Below are 18692 nucleotides of genomic sequence, written 5' to 3'. Positions count from 1 at the left end.
TCCCTCTCCCAAAAAAGCCATGACGGGATATGGGCGAGTAGTTACTCTGCGTTTATGACCTCCCTACTGTAAATCAGGCTGAATTGGAGTGCGCACAAAATGGCGGCAAAGGCTGAAAAGCCTGGTGCCTGTCTGCATTTCGCCTTCCCTCCTCATACAGACTGGACTCTAATCCGCTGGCAACTCAGAATAAACGGCACATATGAGGATCATAACTCTGAGGAAACGCTGAATGAGTAGAGTGATCAGTCAAATGTTGGGCGCAGACTCTGAAAAGTCTGCACTGGTCGCTCCTCTTTTCTTTGCTATCTGCAGGGATAACTGAGGTGGGGCGTCTGCTAGGGAATTGCCTAGTCAGCCATTTTGACTGCATTACCATATTTTCACACAGCAGACACCATAATACCTCCATGGGGTTTAGTGGTGACACACTTTTCCTTAAAAGGAAAAGACATGCAACCTCCCTTTTAATTGGTGATACTTACAAATAGCATGTAAAAAAGAAAGAGGTTTATGGACTCCTTTTAATGCAGACGTGAAGAAGCAGGTTACTCTGAAATAAAGGGCTGAATCATAAATGTAGAGTCCTGTAGTTTTTCCTTGACAGAAGAAGTCTGTTGATGACAGACAGTGAGTGAGACTCAGCAGTAGTTTAGGACAGTAAATAGCCGAGTACAGTAACAGTGTGGTGCAAGTAGGAGGAGAGGAGGGAAATGAGATCAGGGAGTGTGGAGTGCTTTCTCCTCATCTACATTTCACAACAAAAACAGTAACTTACATAACGCGCAGTCTTTTCTACGCTTTTTGCCAAACATCTCAATTTACCCATAACCCCTAAGTCGGGCCAATGATCTTCCAAAGTCTGGAAATCGGGTCACCATTATATAACCAGGAAGTGAACTGCCAATGTCCTGAAGCTTGTTTACGTGACATCTTGTTGCCAAGGTGATGGGGTCTTGCCAGTGATTGCCATCATTAGTGTCCGCTCTTGGTCAGCATGGGCATGGCACCGCGGCCTCTCACATCCCTCCTACACACTCCTCCGCCAAACCCCGCCAGCCTTCCGCGGGGGACCAGCCCTGGTCAGCCCTAGCGACCCATGTCCAACCTCGCCCCTGCCCTGCCCAAACTCACACAGAGTGGCCAGCAGCACCACAAGCCTGCTGGACCTCCTCCGGCACGGATAATGAGCGAGAGACAGAGCAGGCGAGACGGAGAGGTGGAGGGGGGAGATGACTAATCACACAGTAATGACCCAAATGACCTCACCTTTCGGCCACTCTGCCGTTAGCTGGCCGTCTCTCCTACTGCAGGCTTTGACCGTGTGACAGACACAGTGTTTGTCGAGCGCCCTGCTTCTGCTTTGCTGAGGAGGGGAGACGAGCAGAGCCACGGTGGTCCAGGCGGAATAAGCTATTTGATTTTCTATTACACAGCGAAAGTAATTTAAGGGTTATCATTAGATTATAGATTTTTTTTTTAATAATTAAAAAAAAAGATTTTTTGGGAGAAGAAATCAAACAATTTAGAGCAGGTATGTGTAGACTATTAGTGTGTGTGTGTGTGTGTGTGTGTGTGTGTGTGTGTGTGTGTGTGTGTGTGTGTGTGGATACTGGGTTGTGGAATTAGGACAGATTAAAGGAAGGAGTTTACATTGAGAACAAACATCCCCCCCACACACACACACACACACTCCGCAGGCTTGCCGAGCCCCCAGAAGATGACAAAATATTGAATTATTCCCCTTCCGCTACATCAGATCGCGGGACACTTATAGCAGAGACCACTTTGCTAAATAATAAAACATAAAATAATCTAATTTTTAAAACATGCTGAGAGAGATGACGGTAATTATATTTTAATCTGAAGCACCAAATTCCAAATGGGCCAAAATTCCTCACAGGGAATGGAAGAGACAGGCAGTGGTGTGGTGCATGGGGGGGGGGGGGTGGCACTGCAGGCACGGCGCCTTTGGATAACAAAATGGAGAAGACAAAAAATATGGCGGATAAAGGAAGAAGAAGGATGGTGTGTTATATATCTTTGCTCTGCGAAAAAATCACCAAAAATAGACAAACAGAACTTATAGCACAATTTCCTGCACCTTTTCAAGAAATCCTGCCAGGATAATTGCAGCTAAATGTCATCAATAGTGGTCTGAATAGCAATTGACGTTAAAAAACATTTTTTCCAGTTGTGAGATCTTTGGGTCATGTGCATTCTGAAGCCTATGCACATGACCCAAAGCACTATGATGTCTTTTTAAATGTAATGTATGATTCCTTTTTAATTCAGCCTATGACCTCTTCATCATTACTGTAGCTGCGCACCTGTAATGTTATTATTTTTGCATCATATTGGAAACAACATGTTCACTGATTTGGACATTACATTTTGCATGACCAATATCCACCTTGTTAATGCAGAGAGTGGCCCAGTGTTGCAGTTGCTTTCACTTCTCTCAGAGCTGTCACAGCGCCATTGCACTTTTACTAGTGGTGGCATCTGCGCTGTGATGGTGGACTGGCTGTTTGCTTTGATTCTTTCCAGAGAAAACGCTGTATCTGTGCAGAGAGTCTCCAGAGCATAGAGCAGCGGGAGCCTCCGCGCTGCAGACACTCTTGTTTCCAAAGACTGGCTGTTTGTTTTTTAGTGAACCATGGGTCAGCCTTTAGGAGGAAGTGAGGACTTAAGGCAGTATTACAGCAACCTGCTCTCCTGTGCCCCCCCCCCCCCAAACACACACACACACACACACACACACACACACACACACACCCCAATACCTCCACCCCACCCCTTAGGCTGGGAGTCTCACCCAGACTCCCATTACGGCGTGGGCTGTGAGTCACAACTGTGAAGATGCTGTGCTATTAAAAGCTAATCTGCTACCAGCACGAAAGTGCGCTTGCATCCTGTCAACAGTTACCCAAGGTGAAAAAAATGTGCACACTGGTGCACACCAACACAGTCAAACACACTCATGCATGCATACGAGTTCACACACACGTATGCACACATACACATTCACACACACACACACACACACACACACACACACACACACACACACACACACACACACACATACATACACACATACAGAGAGAGAGAGAGAGAGAGAGAGAGAGAGAAATAACTTTGTTTCTTGTGATTAATTTAGCTCAGGCATAGGAGTACTGTCAGAGTGGTGTTAACAGGGCTGCCAAAAGGTCAAATGCGACGTGTAAAAGCATTAGACAGCCATGTCAACAGCAACAACAGAGCGGCAGCTGCTGGCTCTCACAGTGCAGCAGACAGGGAGGATCCACTCATAAATGACATGGATGCTGTCAGCTACATACAGCTCATGGCTATTATTGTATCTTAGTATTAAATATGTTTTATAAACAGTCGCAGAGGTGGTAATTAGCACATAATTTCTGTAGTGCATCTGGAGCAGTGCGGCTATCAGTAAAGACTGTTGTGTATGGTAGCCCAAGGATACCTGAGTAATGTTTTGGCCTATGGGAGAACAATTCCCTCTATGAAGCATACAGTAAATTACTGTACACCAGCATAAAACACCTCTATGAAGCATACAGTAAATTACTGTACACCAGCATAAAACACCTCTATGAAGCATACAGTAAATTACTGTACACCAGCATAAAACACCTCTATGAAGCATACAGTAAATTACTGTACACCAGCATAAAACACCTCTATGAAGCATACAGTAAATTACTGTACACCAGCATAAAACACCTCTATGAAGCATACAGTAAATTACTGTACACCAGCATAAAACACCGGTCTCCTTATTTTTCTATTCAGTAGTTCAATTTTGAGACACACAACAATTCTCGACCTCATACCTTTAACATGCGAGCAGTCGTTGGGCTTAGAATTTAAATGCACAATAGCATACAGTAGCATCTCACAAAGGCGTCAGACAACCAAATATTTAGTCATGGTCTCCAAAGAACTAAACATTTGCCTAACAATGCCTAACAATTGCATTTGCTTGTATTACTTTAGATCGAACATGGTCACCTCTATTAACACCCAATAAAAATTTAAAGTGAAAGAGATAATATCCCTAGTACTCAAAAATTCTGTAGTTTACCATACCATAAACTTTCTTCAGAAATATATGTGTATATATGAAATAATACAGTGTTTCATGCATTTTGCTGTTTTGGTCACAAGGTTGCCCCTGGCATTCCTTTATTTAGAGAACATTCCACACAGCGCCTTTCATCTGCCCCATCCACTCTAAGTGTGGCCATATCATTGTGTCCTCATTAATGGACCATCTAATCTATCATTAAAAAAACCGAGCCAATCAAGGTTTCAACTGGACCCTGATAGCCGTGGCGTGCGGGCCAGTACGATAAGCCATGTGGCTGACCGGGCCAAGTGGCCCAGGTGGCGCAGTCTCTCGGACATGGGCTTGAGGAGCTGGCCCGGCTCTTACCGAGGCGGGCGCCGACTCTCGGGGCACATTAAAAACCAAATCGAAAAGGGCTGCCGCGCCTGATATGAGCGTGGGCCGGCGCCAGGCGGGGGCAGGAGAAAAAGAGTTTTCCTCAAATAGAATTGCAAAAAAGCCCCGTCCATCTCTCCCCCTGCCCCTCTCCCAGCGCCAGGCTCCGCTATAAAGACATCTGCTGATTACACAGTATTGGGAGCCCTGCTCGCGTGGAGCCTGCCACTGAATGGTGTAAAAGAGATTGTGAAGCGCACGACCGCCATGGCAGAGCAAAAGGAACCTGAGCGCCGCAATCCCACACAGCCTGCTGGCCCTGCCACCAAGCTCAGCAAGAGAGAGAGAGAGAGAGGGAGGGAGGGAGGGAGAGGGAGGGAGGGAGAGGAAAAAAGAGAGGGAGAGAGAGAGAAAGAGTGTTCTAGCTTGCTTTCTGCCTATTTTACACAACAACAGAGGAGCAGAGCCATCCAGGGCAGAGGAATGCTATTACGGAGACGGAAAGTCCAGTCCACGTCCGTCTTCATTCTGCCTCAGTGACATCAGGAGAGTCCAGCAGGGAGAGGCCCTATCCCCATCTCACCATGGACCACACTCTGTTCTTTTGCCTTTCTAATACAATACAGAAAAAAAAATAGGGCGGGAAGGTCCGTTTGTGCCAGACCAGAAGCCCGACCTGTGCTTGGTGTTAAGATGCAATTTAATGTGGCGATATTTTCCCGACACAGAGAGCGGTGCGTTTGACTGTAGGTTTATGCCCTGTGAGAAACGTACTGGAACATGAGGTGCTTTCCAAGGCCACATTGCTGTGGTAGTCTGACTTACTGTACGCGGCATCAGGCCCTCTGCTCTTCTCCTCACAAATTGGGCTCATTTCCAAGCCTCCCACCTACAGATCTGCACTGGCGGGGGGGGGGGGGGGGCGGAGGGGGCTGGGCAGCACCTCACAGTGCTGACGGCAGCTGCCCGGGGAACACAGCGTGAGGCAGCCCCCATGCCATGCCCCGACCACCCCTCCATAGAGTCTGCTGCAGCAGAGGGATCCGCTCTACGCCCACCTCCATCAACCGATTTTTGGGTTACCAAAAGCCTGTTTACCCTTTTTTTCACCCGATCAAGCAATTTTGGAGGTTAGCAAAAGGCTGTTCACCCCTGTTCACCCCATTTTGTTGTCGGGCATTAACTTACAATGTTAACAAGCGGGAGAACACGCTGTTATAATGCACAGAATGTAAAAACCATAGACACAACATCTCTAACCCAACAGGGCAAATAAGAGCAACTGTAACTATATTATTTGGCATCTCAGCATATTTTACTTCATAGTCCAAATGTTTCCACAATGTTTCCAGTATGTTGAAAACAAATATCACTGTAGAGTCATTATGGGTTAATTGCACATTATCTGTGCAATTAAACTATAACAATCATGGTTTTTTATACTGTACCTAGATAGATAGATAGATAGATAGATAGATAGATAGATAGATGTACCTGTATATGCAAAGCCTGTACAACCACTAAAGGACCACACTGACCAGATCTATGCAATAAACAGACACCTTTTATGTGTTTACAATAAGCCAGTCTTATCATAAACCAAAAAGAGTATGCTTGCCATTGTTGTCTTTATGACAGACAATGTTTCCAAAATCCATTTCTAAACATAATATCTCAGTTGTGAATGCTACAATCGCAAGTAATAATCCAAAAGTGTAATTGGAGAGTGTGATGAAAGGTGGATGTGAATCTTAAACCAATATTTCAGGCGCTAGATACTGGCATAACATTCTGAAAATATGTTAACAGGGACCACGATAGCTGCCATTTTGTATTGAATGTGCTCAAATTCTTTGGATCCTTTAAAGAGATGAAGGGATATAGACCGAAAGGCATTTCCTGACAGTCACTAAAAAGATGTCTAGATGATATAAATGTAGTCTGTTTTCAGTACTGTTTTTTTTTACTGTTTTTACTGATTACTGTTTTTACTGAATACTGAACTATGCATTAGTTTACATTGGTTACAGCGGTTTACTGTTGAGTTTGCTACATTGGTTTGCTAAAACTATTCAACTACCTCTGCACAATCACACAATTGGAGAGTATTTCTATCAGTATGTTTACTATTAGCATTTTTGCTCTATATTTTGAAGTTAAAAAAGTGATTTTTCTGCTAATAACAAAACTTCATAAATTAACAACTGAACTGCACTATTTGCATAAGAGAGGGTGGCAAACACATTTTCATAGAAGATCAATTTAAGATCTAAAAACATGTTTGGAGGCTGCCAAAGACAAGGTAAAAGGTTTTAATTTTCAAACCAAGACCAACAGCTATTTAAGATATTTTTGGCCTCAATGAATTACATATGACATAAGTCACTTCCAATGCCTCAAGAACATATCTCAGGAAGGGCAGCCGTGGCCCACTGGTTAGCACTCTGGACTTGTAACCGGAGGGTTGCCGGTTCGAGCCCCGACCAGTGGGCCGTGGCTGAAGTGCCCTTGAGCAAGGCACCTAACCCTTCACTGCTCCCCGAGCGCTGCCATTGTAGCAGGCAGCTCACTGCGCTGGGATTAGTGTGTGCTTCACCTCACTGTGTGCTGTTTGTGTTTTACTAATTCACCGATTGGGTTAAATGCACAGACCAAATTTCCCTCACAGGATCAAAAAAGTATATATACTTATACATATAGAAACATGAAACGCTGTGAAATATGGCAGTGATGACCTCATGCTGTGGGGATATTTCTCGACTGCAAGAATAGGGAGACTTTTTAGAACTGAAGGTAGGATGAATGGAAATGTAATCTACACAATATCACAAGAAAACCTGTTGCAGTCTGTAGTAAAAAAAATAAGCATAGGGAGAAGGATTACTAAACAGCAGAACAATTGCCCAATGGCACAAGGTTAGAGCAACACTGGAATTAGTAAGGCGAACATTCTAAAATCGCTCAGGCAAAGCTCTGATCAAATTCCTACTGGAAATCTGAGGTACTACAACCCGGTCTGTTATTCCATCAACCTTGATGTTCTACATACATCCTGCCAAGAAGAATGGGGGAAAACACAGCACATCAATGTGCAAAGCTGGGACTGTCTCACTTCACAACACTAAGGCTGTTATTGTAGCAAATGAATTCTCGACTACTGTAGTATTAATGTATAGGGGGTTGAATTCACACATAACTCAACTTATTAAAACTTATTTAGTCTTTAGAAATATGCCACACCATAAGTGTTCACAATGAAAATACGTATTGGGAAAAAATGTGGAAATATCTTTTATATAACGATATCGAAGATATTGAAGATAGTGTACACGAAGATAGTGATTAACACATTAGATAAGGAGAGGAGATACAGTCTTTAAACGCAACTATGGTCCTGTGCAGCAGCTACTTCATACTACCACATTTGCTCATTACAGAGGAAGCTCTGCGCTGTTGAAACCTGTCATATTTATTCCTGTGTCAGTTAAACATAGATGTACACTTGTACAAAGCAGATGTTCACTTGTACAAGCTTTTAAGTTATAATCACTCAAGTGAAGTCTTCTGCATGTACCTAAGGAAGCTTGACATTTTTTGTGGTGTATTTTGGGCCTGCTAAGCCCCAACAGAATGAACGTACGAGGTGCAGGCGACGTGAACGGATGGTTGCGTAACTTAGCGACCAGTGTTTTGACAGTCATCCCTCGACTTATCCTGCAAGGAAATACATACGTCCTGATTCCACTGTACGGGTCTGCACTCAGGCGTCTAATGCCTTTATGCAATCCAAAGGGGAGTCAAATGCACAGGAAAAACACAAGTAACCTCTGTCGACTCCACTACATTAAGAGTGCTGAAACACGCAGCACTCACAGAGAGAGAGACTATCTACGGAGCGTCAGCCTGGATTCCTCAAATCAGTGGAAGGCCTGACATGGAGAGGTTTGCTGGTGTCAAACTGTTTACCTCTGGGGGAAAGAAACGAACTCCATCCGGCATCTTAAACCTTTTGATTTGCCTGCCGCGCCACAGCTCAATAATGCGCAGGTGATGGAGAGGTGCACAACACGTCTGACTCCATACAATTCCCTCGCCGGAAAATAGAAAGATCCAGAGTGACGGATCAACGGAATAAAAGAGAGACGGAGAACATGAGGGGGATGCAGAGTTCCTCTCTTTTATATCGATCCCGCCGTCTAAAAATACAGCAACGCGTTTGTCTTCAATGGCTTTTACAGTTCTAAGCTTGCCCTGAGATGCATGTTCCTGGAGCCTGCTTTTCACAAACACTCATAACATCACTTATATCATAACATTTGTGCTGAGCATTACAATACAGCTAATACAATAAGGCTGTTGTGTACTTGCACACAAAATGGTAAAGGATTGCTCAGCCTTATTTTCAATGGCGCATTGATTCAAAGCAGAAGTGTTATGGCTTTCAGCGAAGGGGAAAAACAAAACCTCACTCCAAAGGACATGTTGAACCTAACACACAACTCGCAAACAGACGATTGATCTCGGGGGTTTCGCCTGCATTCCCGGGACCGAGCTCAGCAAAACATAACCTTCATGTTATGAGCACAGGAGGGAAATATTTCAGTATATTGAAATCTCCCCTTTCCAAGCTGCGGCTTTGAAGGTGTAACCCTTTTGCTCCCACCAAAGTCTCTCTCTGTGACCTCTCACCTAGCTCACTCTCTCTCTCTCTCTCTCTCTCTCTCTCTCTCTCTCTCTCTCTCTCTCTCTCTCTCTCTCTCTCTCTCTCTCTGTATGTCTCTCCTTCTCTCTCTCTCTCTCTCTCTCTCTCTCTCTCTCTCTGCAGGTCAGAGTCACCACAGAAACACAGACACCGCAGCCTGGCACACAGCGGCCACAGGTGAGGCCTGTTCAGCACGCCAGTCCAGCACCTCTGCCCCCTGCTCTCTGGTGACCCTCGGCCCACAGGTCGCGCCCCATGCCCAGCATGCACCCAGGACCCGGTCGCGTCAGGCCCTGACACCCCCAGAGGTGGGCGCGCGAACCCGGCGCGCTGCGAGGCGTTTGATGTGCCGCGGCGCTGGAGCTCCATTACCGGCCCTTTAATTAGCTCCAGGCAGCTGCTACTTCCTGGTCCGGGGGACCCAGGCCCGCTCCTCTGTCTCCTTAATCTATTGCAGGTGACGGGGCGTCGCGTCGCGTCGGGCTGCCGGCTCACGCTGCGTGACGGGGTGCCCCGTGTCTGGTGGCTGACTGGCAGCGCTACGTCACACGCCGCGCTACCCCGCCCACGACCACACTCGCCGTCAGATGGAGAGCTAATGGACCTCAGATGGGACGCGTCGGGGGGATGGACGAGGAGGGGGGGACGACAACATTGCTGAAATTCCCAACTCCAGCTGGTACGACCACAGTGATTCCAGACTGCAGGAGAACTGGGGTGAGATTATGCAAATACATGTCTGCTCCTTTCCCTCATTATTGAACATTAGAAGGAAAAAGAGAGAGAAAAAAACACGCAAATGTGCAGTGGCCTACTTCTTACATACATACATACCTGTGTAAATACAAAATGCCAAGAACTGTGGGTACACAATTATGTATTTCTGGGTACTCATTGACAACAAATGGTTCCACCATTAGTACTACGCCAGAGTGTACTTGCTGTGTTCCTCACACGGAATACTGACACAAATGAAAACACCGATCTGGGTCACTGTCAAGCTCTTTGTAGAAACACCACTCCAAGACATTCTCATTCAAGGCAAAGCACCACTCTAGCCGTGTCATAACAATGTCAGCAGCTCGCTACATGCTTCTCCGCAAGCGCACGTTTCTGACGTGTGCAGTGAGTAGCTAACTGTTGGAAATGGCTCTCAGAGGACAGACAGCTGGAAACTGATCTGAGATTAGCCGCACGCACCTCTCTCTCCGCTCCCCTTTGTCACTCCCGAGCTGGGTGGATTGGCTCTGTAAAACTCCTGCCGTCGGATGAAAAAAGGGAGCCTTCAGAGTCTGTTTGGGCATACTAATACCCCTGGACTCATTAAATTAATGGGGGCCAGATTCCCCTCACTGAGCGCGCACCAATGCCCTTTGAGTTTGCTGGGGCTAGAGGGTATGCGGCACTTTGAAAGCCCTGACCGGCATATTGAGCGCGTTTTAAATGAAGGCTTTTAAGACTCCTGGTAGGATGCACAGTAACTCCTCGCCTTTAAGTTTCCACACCTCTCGGTGTGATCTCCGCAGATAGCAGTGGCCGCGCAGGATAAGGCCCGAGCCGCTCACCCGGGGGCCGGGGGGTGGTGGTGGTGGTGGTGGTGGTGGAGGAGGTGGTGGTGGTGGAGGAGGTGGTGCTGGTGCGGCGCAGGTCTGCTAGTGGTGGGTGTGGATGGTGGGGGGTCGCTGCGTGAGGGGGGAGGGGTGTCCATGCAAGGCAAATGAGAACACCAGTGTCCTTTTCTCAGCAGAGGCCATTCTTTCCTGAAGACGTTAGTCCTTGAGAAAACGGCGCTCCGGTGTGCTTTGATGTGGAAAGGTGGCCGGTTTAAGTCTCTGAAACAGGAGGCTTTGGAAGAGCTTCGGCGGGCTCCTCCCGGGTGATCAGCAGGGGAGGCCGCCCTTGCGCTGGTCAGTCCTGCCTACTGTACAGATTTAATTACTCTGCTGTCTCCTCCGCTCCTCGCTGCATTCAAACTGAACTGTACACAGCCGGGCGACCCTTCACATTGGCCACTGTGATTGTCACACCCTATTCAGGCTGGAGATACCAAACCGAATCTGCCCACAATAAGGGTTGAGCGTCAAGAACACAGCAAGGGTCACGTCGAGGCGTCTATAGACACCACCAACAAAAGGCAATTCTTTGAAAAATTGTGGAATATCTAGCGAAAAGGGCAGCATAGTGTTTCACTTAGAGCCTGTGCCTTTGTTGTGGGATGTATGCAGCACACAAAAGAACAGACAAGAAATATTTGCAGAGATGAAGAAAATTGTATTATGAATATAACCCCAACAGCCGCAAAAAAAAAGCCTTTTCATAGGAGACAATGATGAGTGAAAATTCATTTACATGACAAAATCGCCCTTTTTAAACCCAATAACCTCATCTTTAGGGTTATCATAGCCCCTTCACCTCCTGCGATTCTCTGATAAGGTAAACAAAACATTGCATAACAGTCTAGGTAGACAAATGATATCATGCCTCAGATGCTCGTAGAAGGGCGATTTCACAGATAGGTCCAGTGGACGACAGCCGCAAGCAATCAGCCTATTCCTGTCAGAACCTGAGAGCGTATTATAATTCTATTCAATTATCCTGTGTGATTCTCCAGTTAGAGCTGTTGTGGCAGTTAGACTACCTGCAATAGACTTGTAAATAGGACAGAAAATGAGTTCCACACATTCAGGTGTCAGCGCCAGCAAATGAGGTTGAAAGTCATCTCATTTTGGAGAAAGTCAGATATAAAGCCTGGACATACAAGGATAATTGCCATAGATGAGAGGGGAACATTACAGACAGACAGAGAGATAGAGAGAGAGAGAGAGAGCTAACAAGGGAGGGAGGCAGACTAAATATCTCAATTGAATAGGTTACTCATGGCAGCTGAGCTTGTTCATGAACATACTCTAATGTGGGGGACTGGGAAGACAGCTCCGTATTCAAGCTCCTAAAATGCATACAAGCCAGTGTAGTTTCATTAACAGTCCTGTCCTATAACACACATTCTGTAGCCCTATATGAATGTTGGGTACATTAACAACATGGTATGCTATAAAGAACAGCTTAAAGAGCTATAAACGACAAGTGGCAGTCAAATACACGTATGAGATTTATTATGATCTATTGCTTTTGCTTCCAGTAACAAAGAGGAAACAGGGCGGGGTAAGGCTGGGGGTAGCTGTAATTTGGTGGTCTGTTCTTAGACAGTGAGAGAAGGGGGAAGGGTTGATTATTTGGGTAGATGGAAATTACCATATAGCATCTCTTACAAGCCAATCAACGACATATGCCATTGAAAAAATATATCATTTCATTTGTCATATGAAGCACTATCAGTCACAGTTAGTTCACTGCCGTGTAGAAAACAGAATTTCAGAATTTACAACGAAGAAAAGGTATTTTTCCACTTGGGTTGTGTAGGAGGGCTGTGTCTTTGATTTGCTTTTCAGCTCATACAACCTCCAGCTATTCTGGGGCATATTGTTGGCTGTTTTCAGCTGCAGAAAGAATCTGGCTTGATCAGAGGCCCCCAGTCGCAGTGCCCCCGGCCCCCCTCCATTCTTTAAATGGACTCTTTTCATTTTGCTGTGGACTTTGCACATTGGTGTGATGACTATGTGCATCACAGGTGGGAGCCTGCCTCCATCGAATAAGCTAGCTCACTAAGGACAGGATTTGGCGCTGTTATTTTTCTATTAAGAGAGAATTATGCTAAGCCTTTAGAAGCCATCTTTGTGTTGCTATGGCAGCCCATATTTCCAGCAGGGTTGCGACCTTGAGAGACTACAGTGCAAAGCAAAGTAGTCTTCTACCAAGACCCTTTGAGGATTAAGGGTGTTGACCTGTAGTCATGTAAAACACCTTATATAGCCAAATAATTAATATATGACTACATTGCAAGCTTTTGTATAATTCCAGTTATGTTCTGGTGATCTGGTTGTGATAAGGTTTATTATAGAGGCATAGCTCAATGAATTTGCCTTCCATACCTTGTCTTGCTTAGTATTGCATTATCCTGCCATCGGACAAATGTGTGAATTGTTTTGGGAGTGATACATTTAACTTACCTCTACCTCTGAGATGAGCAGATGAAGGCACAATAATGGATGTGATGATTATCAGATAGCTTACAGGTGCTGTGAGGATGAAAATAAAATCAGCCATATGTGACACGCTACATGACAAATATGGAAAGGTCTATAGCCTAAATGCTGATTTCAGTAAAGTTTTCATGAAGTTCATGGCTTAAGTTTTAAACATAATTGTGGAAATTATGACAGTTATCTTGTGTTTCACTGAAGAGTTTAAACCCTTTGCTATTGCAAAAAACGCGGACATGATGCAACAACCTTTTACTACTTCAAAATATAGGTTACATTTGAAGAAGTTGGATAAAAGTCTGCATTTGTGGGCACACGGATTGAAATTCTGTGGAGGTGTCGCCATGTGCGACAGGGTGCAACCCTTGTTTCTCCACTTCCTCGAATGTTTTAAGAATTTTTGTCAGTGTTCAGTTTGGTTTGACAAAAATGACATTCATACTTGTATTGTTCTCTTGTCAGACTGGCGCTTGCTTAAAGTGCACTCGTTGTGTGGTTTGGTCCTCTTTGAAGTCCAGGTCCCCTGAGAACTGGTTTGAGCGATCTATCCACGTCAGCCTCTGTGTCTCAGCCCGTCGCGGTGAAGACTGACAGGAGAGAAGCAGGGAGTGAAGAGACGGAATCTTCCAAACTTCTCTGACTGCTAATGAATAAGAATGTTTAGAAGTTAATTGAATGAGTGACTCTCATTTCACCGCCAGCGGTCTAGTAGAATGTCATGAGATTTGGTTGCCGTTTTAAAATGAAAATGGTGCCGTCAATACGTGTTGAAGTGGCCCATTGTGGATGACATTTTGACTATTTCCTTTATGTGTTGCTGAGAGATGTAATAGTTATGAAAATGGTTAGGCCTATACTTGGTTATTCTGGTCACATGCACATGCAAAGCCGCAACAGATTAATAAAAAGATTGGTTGATTGGCTGCTTGTGCTCATAAATGTCCTAATCTATTGGACTAGTTCATGACTTTCCTTCATATTAAAATAACGTTGTAGAAGAAAAGTAGTCATGTCATCGCACAATCTCATGCACAGAAGTATGGTGCTGATTAAGCAAATGCGTTATTGTCATATTAATGTAATGAAAAGCATACGCGAGGCCAAATATTTATTAGGCGACGTCCTCTTATGACCCCAACCTGAGTTTAGTCGAAACAAGCGTTTTAATTAAATTAAAGAATCTCAGAAAAAGACGGGCTGAACAACAATGATCTTGTAATCTTATTTTGTGGTCGACGTGCGCACAAGGACAGCTCGCGAGCTCTCCCACAGGGCAACTCACCTGAGATGCAACCTGTGCCCCTCGTGATGTCTGTCCTTTAGAACTGCGCGCCCTGAGAACGGGGATTAGAGGGGGATTAGAACCAAATATTTCAATTCTTTGCAGGAATTCAGCATTGCTAAAATAGCGAGCCATCTTCCCTTCCCTTCCCCACAGAATGACATGATGAATGTGTCCTGCAGTTGATTTCTTTTCCAAATGTGGAGCCCGTGTCTCAGCAGTCAAGCAAGTTGCATCATGATAAAATATCTAGATGTTGAATTCTTACCCTGAGTTTTATTAAGTCAATGTGTTTATATGACATCTCCACTGAAGAACATTTTAAAGTGAGATATCCTGTCATCTACAAAATAGCACAGAACTGACTGAAATATGCCCTGGCCGGAGAAATATGCGCGGACTAGACACTCATATATGTCTTAAGATTTATTCAATGGTATTCATAAAAAGGGGACCTTTGTCAATTGCAGTGCACATGGTTTGTCTGGCACATCCATCACTGTTCGCTTGGCACTGGACAGTCCTGTCCGCTATTTGTTTATGTTGCAGAATGGGGTTAATAAACGTGTTACCTTTGTGCAGCAGTTCATAGCTGTGCAGATAGTTGCCCAAACACCCTGCTCTATCATTTTGAGCTCAAACCTGTCCACCTGTCCACCACTTTTGGCTATAGTATTTCCCAAGTGAATAATATGCCCATAAAGAACAGCAACAAAATGAGTAGCCTACTTTTGCCCAAATGCAACTTAAATGTCTAAATGCTAATATAAAGACCTGTTGGCCACAGAAATGTGTGACGCATTAAGTATTTTAAAAGATTTGATAGCCTGCAATATGCTGTTCAATATGTGATTCATCAACTGATGACCACGTAACAATAAACATATTTTAATGCACTTCTATTTCAAACGAGGTTTAACATTTTTTTTAAATAGTTGGAAATTAGTGTGAGCAAAATATATGAACCCCAAAATTGGTGCCCCAATGCGCCAAATGACAAGAAAAAACTGCTGCATTTGAAGTCGCAATTTCCAATGAAAATATTGATACTTTCGTCAAGTTTGACAATACAGAGGACATTTTATGGCATCTTCAAAATGATTTATTTATATGTTCTGAATTACTCATGCAGAAAGGGGATATTTTCTGCACACAACCCATCTTTCATGTGCTCGTTGGGAAAAGTTAATTATTCATATTTACAACATTTTGGGCATCAACTTTCCTTCGAATTTTGACGGCAGAAGTTTGAAAAAGTAAAACTTTTTGTAATGTAGCATGACCGTTTTGTTGTTTTATAGGTTGGTTTAGTCTAGGCTAAGCTATACTCATTTCTCTCTTGTGGTTGTTAACAGAATGACTGATGCTATGCTCTGTGAATGAGAGATCCGCTGAACTACCATTCCCCTATTTCAAGAAGGTAATGTGTAAAGTAAAAAGGAGTGTTTTTCTTAATAAGTTCGGTAAAAGAAAGGTGCAATAAGCATGTCACCCTTATAAATCCTCCCTCCCACTCGTAAAGAGGGGGTTCTTTTCACATGTTGGATGCACCACTTGAGTAGTTATATCTGTTTGAAAAAGGCAAGGCCTCTATCCCATGTAAACACGGCCCTGCGCATTGTGTAAACTGCTTGGATTAGTTCGCCTTTGTTGCCGGAACACTGGACCCTTAATGTACACACAGAGTCCGATTCAACCCTCCTCCAAAGCCATTTGGCCTCAACTCTCAATTGACTAACTTTAGGAAGTGTTACATCCATTCACAACTTAATTTCTGCCGCAATAAGGAAGTCCGCCTAGGTCGTTTCAAATATGTGTTAGCCTACATATTTCAACGTATAGGCTATACAATTATCCTGCTTTATAACATGTGCAATAACCTTGGGTTGTAAGACAAGATAGGGTAAGTTGTATCATATGTACAACAGTTATGCCTAACGCACGGGCCTCGGAACTTGTTCTGCCATAGAATTAATTCAAAGTCATAAGGCATTTAATTTCAAATAATAAAAGTAATCAAATAATAATCACTATTCAGTGGATTCATTTTAACATTTGAAGATCTGCCCCCCCCCCCCCCTGCAAGTATTTATGTGTACCAGATAGAAATAAAAAGTTATGATATATGACATTAAAGCTAGACCTTCTTTTTCTTTCATTTGCTTATTTTTGTAAGTTTGTGTGTCCGTAGGCGCGCCTGCAGGTGTACGTCCATACGCACTGTGCGTACCAACACTCAACAACGAGAGCAAATTTACCTTGTGTGTGTGTATATTCACACCATATTGGCCTACCATACCTTTCCAACTATGCACAGTATCCCATTAGTTGCATGCCATCAGGCTATTTACAATTTTATATTAAGTAAAGTTAGTGAACACTTATCAAAATTAACGCGCACACATGTTTGAGCAGGAGAGAATACGCACGCAGGCACGCATAGGCTACTTGTTTTCTTTTACTCGGCTTTCTATATGGTTATCAGCACACAATGTTGAGCTAATTCACTAACTCAATACTCATCATAGATATCACAAGTTTAAACAACGAAAACAGAAAGGATGGAGGCAGCAAAGCTAGAGGAGCTATTCAAGATGGGCAAGAACAAGGTTGGCTAAGCAATTGGTGTGCTTGTCAGAACGACTGCATTTACAGCTGTTTAAAGCCAGACGTTACAGTAGCTATAACACAACTAAAGGTAGCTTTAGCCTGTATAGGGATGTATAAAGTTGCCCAAATGAATAGGTAATTGTAGACGTTGTTGTTGCATTATTGCATGTGGATGTTGTTATGCTATGTATGCACGAACCTAAAGGAAAAATACTGTCCACGCGTGAACGTTTTTTTTTTTTTTTTTTTGGGGGGGGGGGGGGGGGTGATGGGTGTGCGTACCATAGCATTAATTCCTGCAGGCGCCCTGTAGCTGCATGCGTGTGTGTCAGACAGAGAGAGAGAGAGAGAGAGAGAGAGAGAGAGAGAGAGAGAGAGAGAGTGTGTGTGTGAGAGAGAGAGAGAGAGAGAGAGAGAGAGAGATTGAGAGAGAGAGAGAGAGAGAGAGTTTTGCTTAAATAACAAATGTTCCAAAAAAGTTTTTAAAATTATCATTAGGTCCTGAGTACAGGCCTTCATTATTAATGCGTCTGTTGAATACATATTTGTTTTAAATATGTAGGCTGCAGTCTATTCTGAAAACATTTCAAACAAATTTCACATTTTGTTCGTTGTGGGAAAGTCTGCAAATGCAAGCACATATGTGATGAAACAGCCTATTCCTACAACATTTCGTTAAGAATAAAAAAAATACTCAAACACATATCTATTGAACATAATCTCACTCATACCGACATTAATTTATAAAGAAAGTCATCAAAAAGACGTGGGTTATAGCACACTTTTTCGTTTCACGATTTCCCATTAATTCAACCTTTTTTGTCGATTTGAAATTGAGAAATTAATTTTGCATGTGAATTCTAACGGTCTTCTTTCATGTCTTAAATTTCGATCGAAAGTTTAAAAGGTATTCTATATTCATTTATAGCCTGTTTTGGAATCAGAGGCTGGCGTTTCTACAACAGGCTGCACACTATGCCTGTTAGGAAACCATGCACGTCTAATAGCATAGCTCTCATTTTATAGAGCTATAACTGTAACGTGCACCTGCACAGCTTATCGCTCTACAGAAGTTGCTTTTGCCGAGTTGTTTTCTTTTAGTGTTTTTTCTTAATGCCCTAGTCTGACAGACAGATTCTCAGGCCCGACACACAACGTGATACACAGATAGATAATTAAACATGACTTTGGGTCAGTCTCTTTTATTAGGGTCACTTATTATGTAGCCTATTTGAAGACGCAGTAAGACTGATATCTTTTGATAAGATTTCAGTGAGGGAAAGAAAAATCTGCAACACAAACTCAGATGGAGAGCGCATGTGCTGATTTATTTGCCTGTCACCTTGTAGGGGATGGTACCTGCTCTTTCTCTTTGTCAGCATAGAATATAGGCTACTATTCTTTTCCAAGGCAAGTTTATTTCACGATATAATAAATATCCACAGGCATGACTGGACACGTCTTGTTCTGGTATGTAGTCACCACGGATAATAGTATAACACCTTCTAAGGAATTTTACTGTTTTTTTGT

Source organism: Alosa pseudoharengus, unplaced genomic scaffold (assembly GCF_046254945.1).
Source record: "Alosa pseudoharengus isolate Yale_2024_CS ecotype anadromous, Long Island Sound unplaced genomic scaffold, YU_APseudo_1.1 YU_APseudo_1.1_scf_19, whole genome shotgun sequence".
NCBI classification, from domain to species: Eukaryota; Metazoa; Chordata; class Actinopteri; order Clupeiformes; family Clupeidae; genus Alosa; species Alosa pseudoharengus.
The sequence above is the reverse complement of the archived record's forward strand: the minus strand, read 5'-3'. Positions refer to the sequence as shown.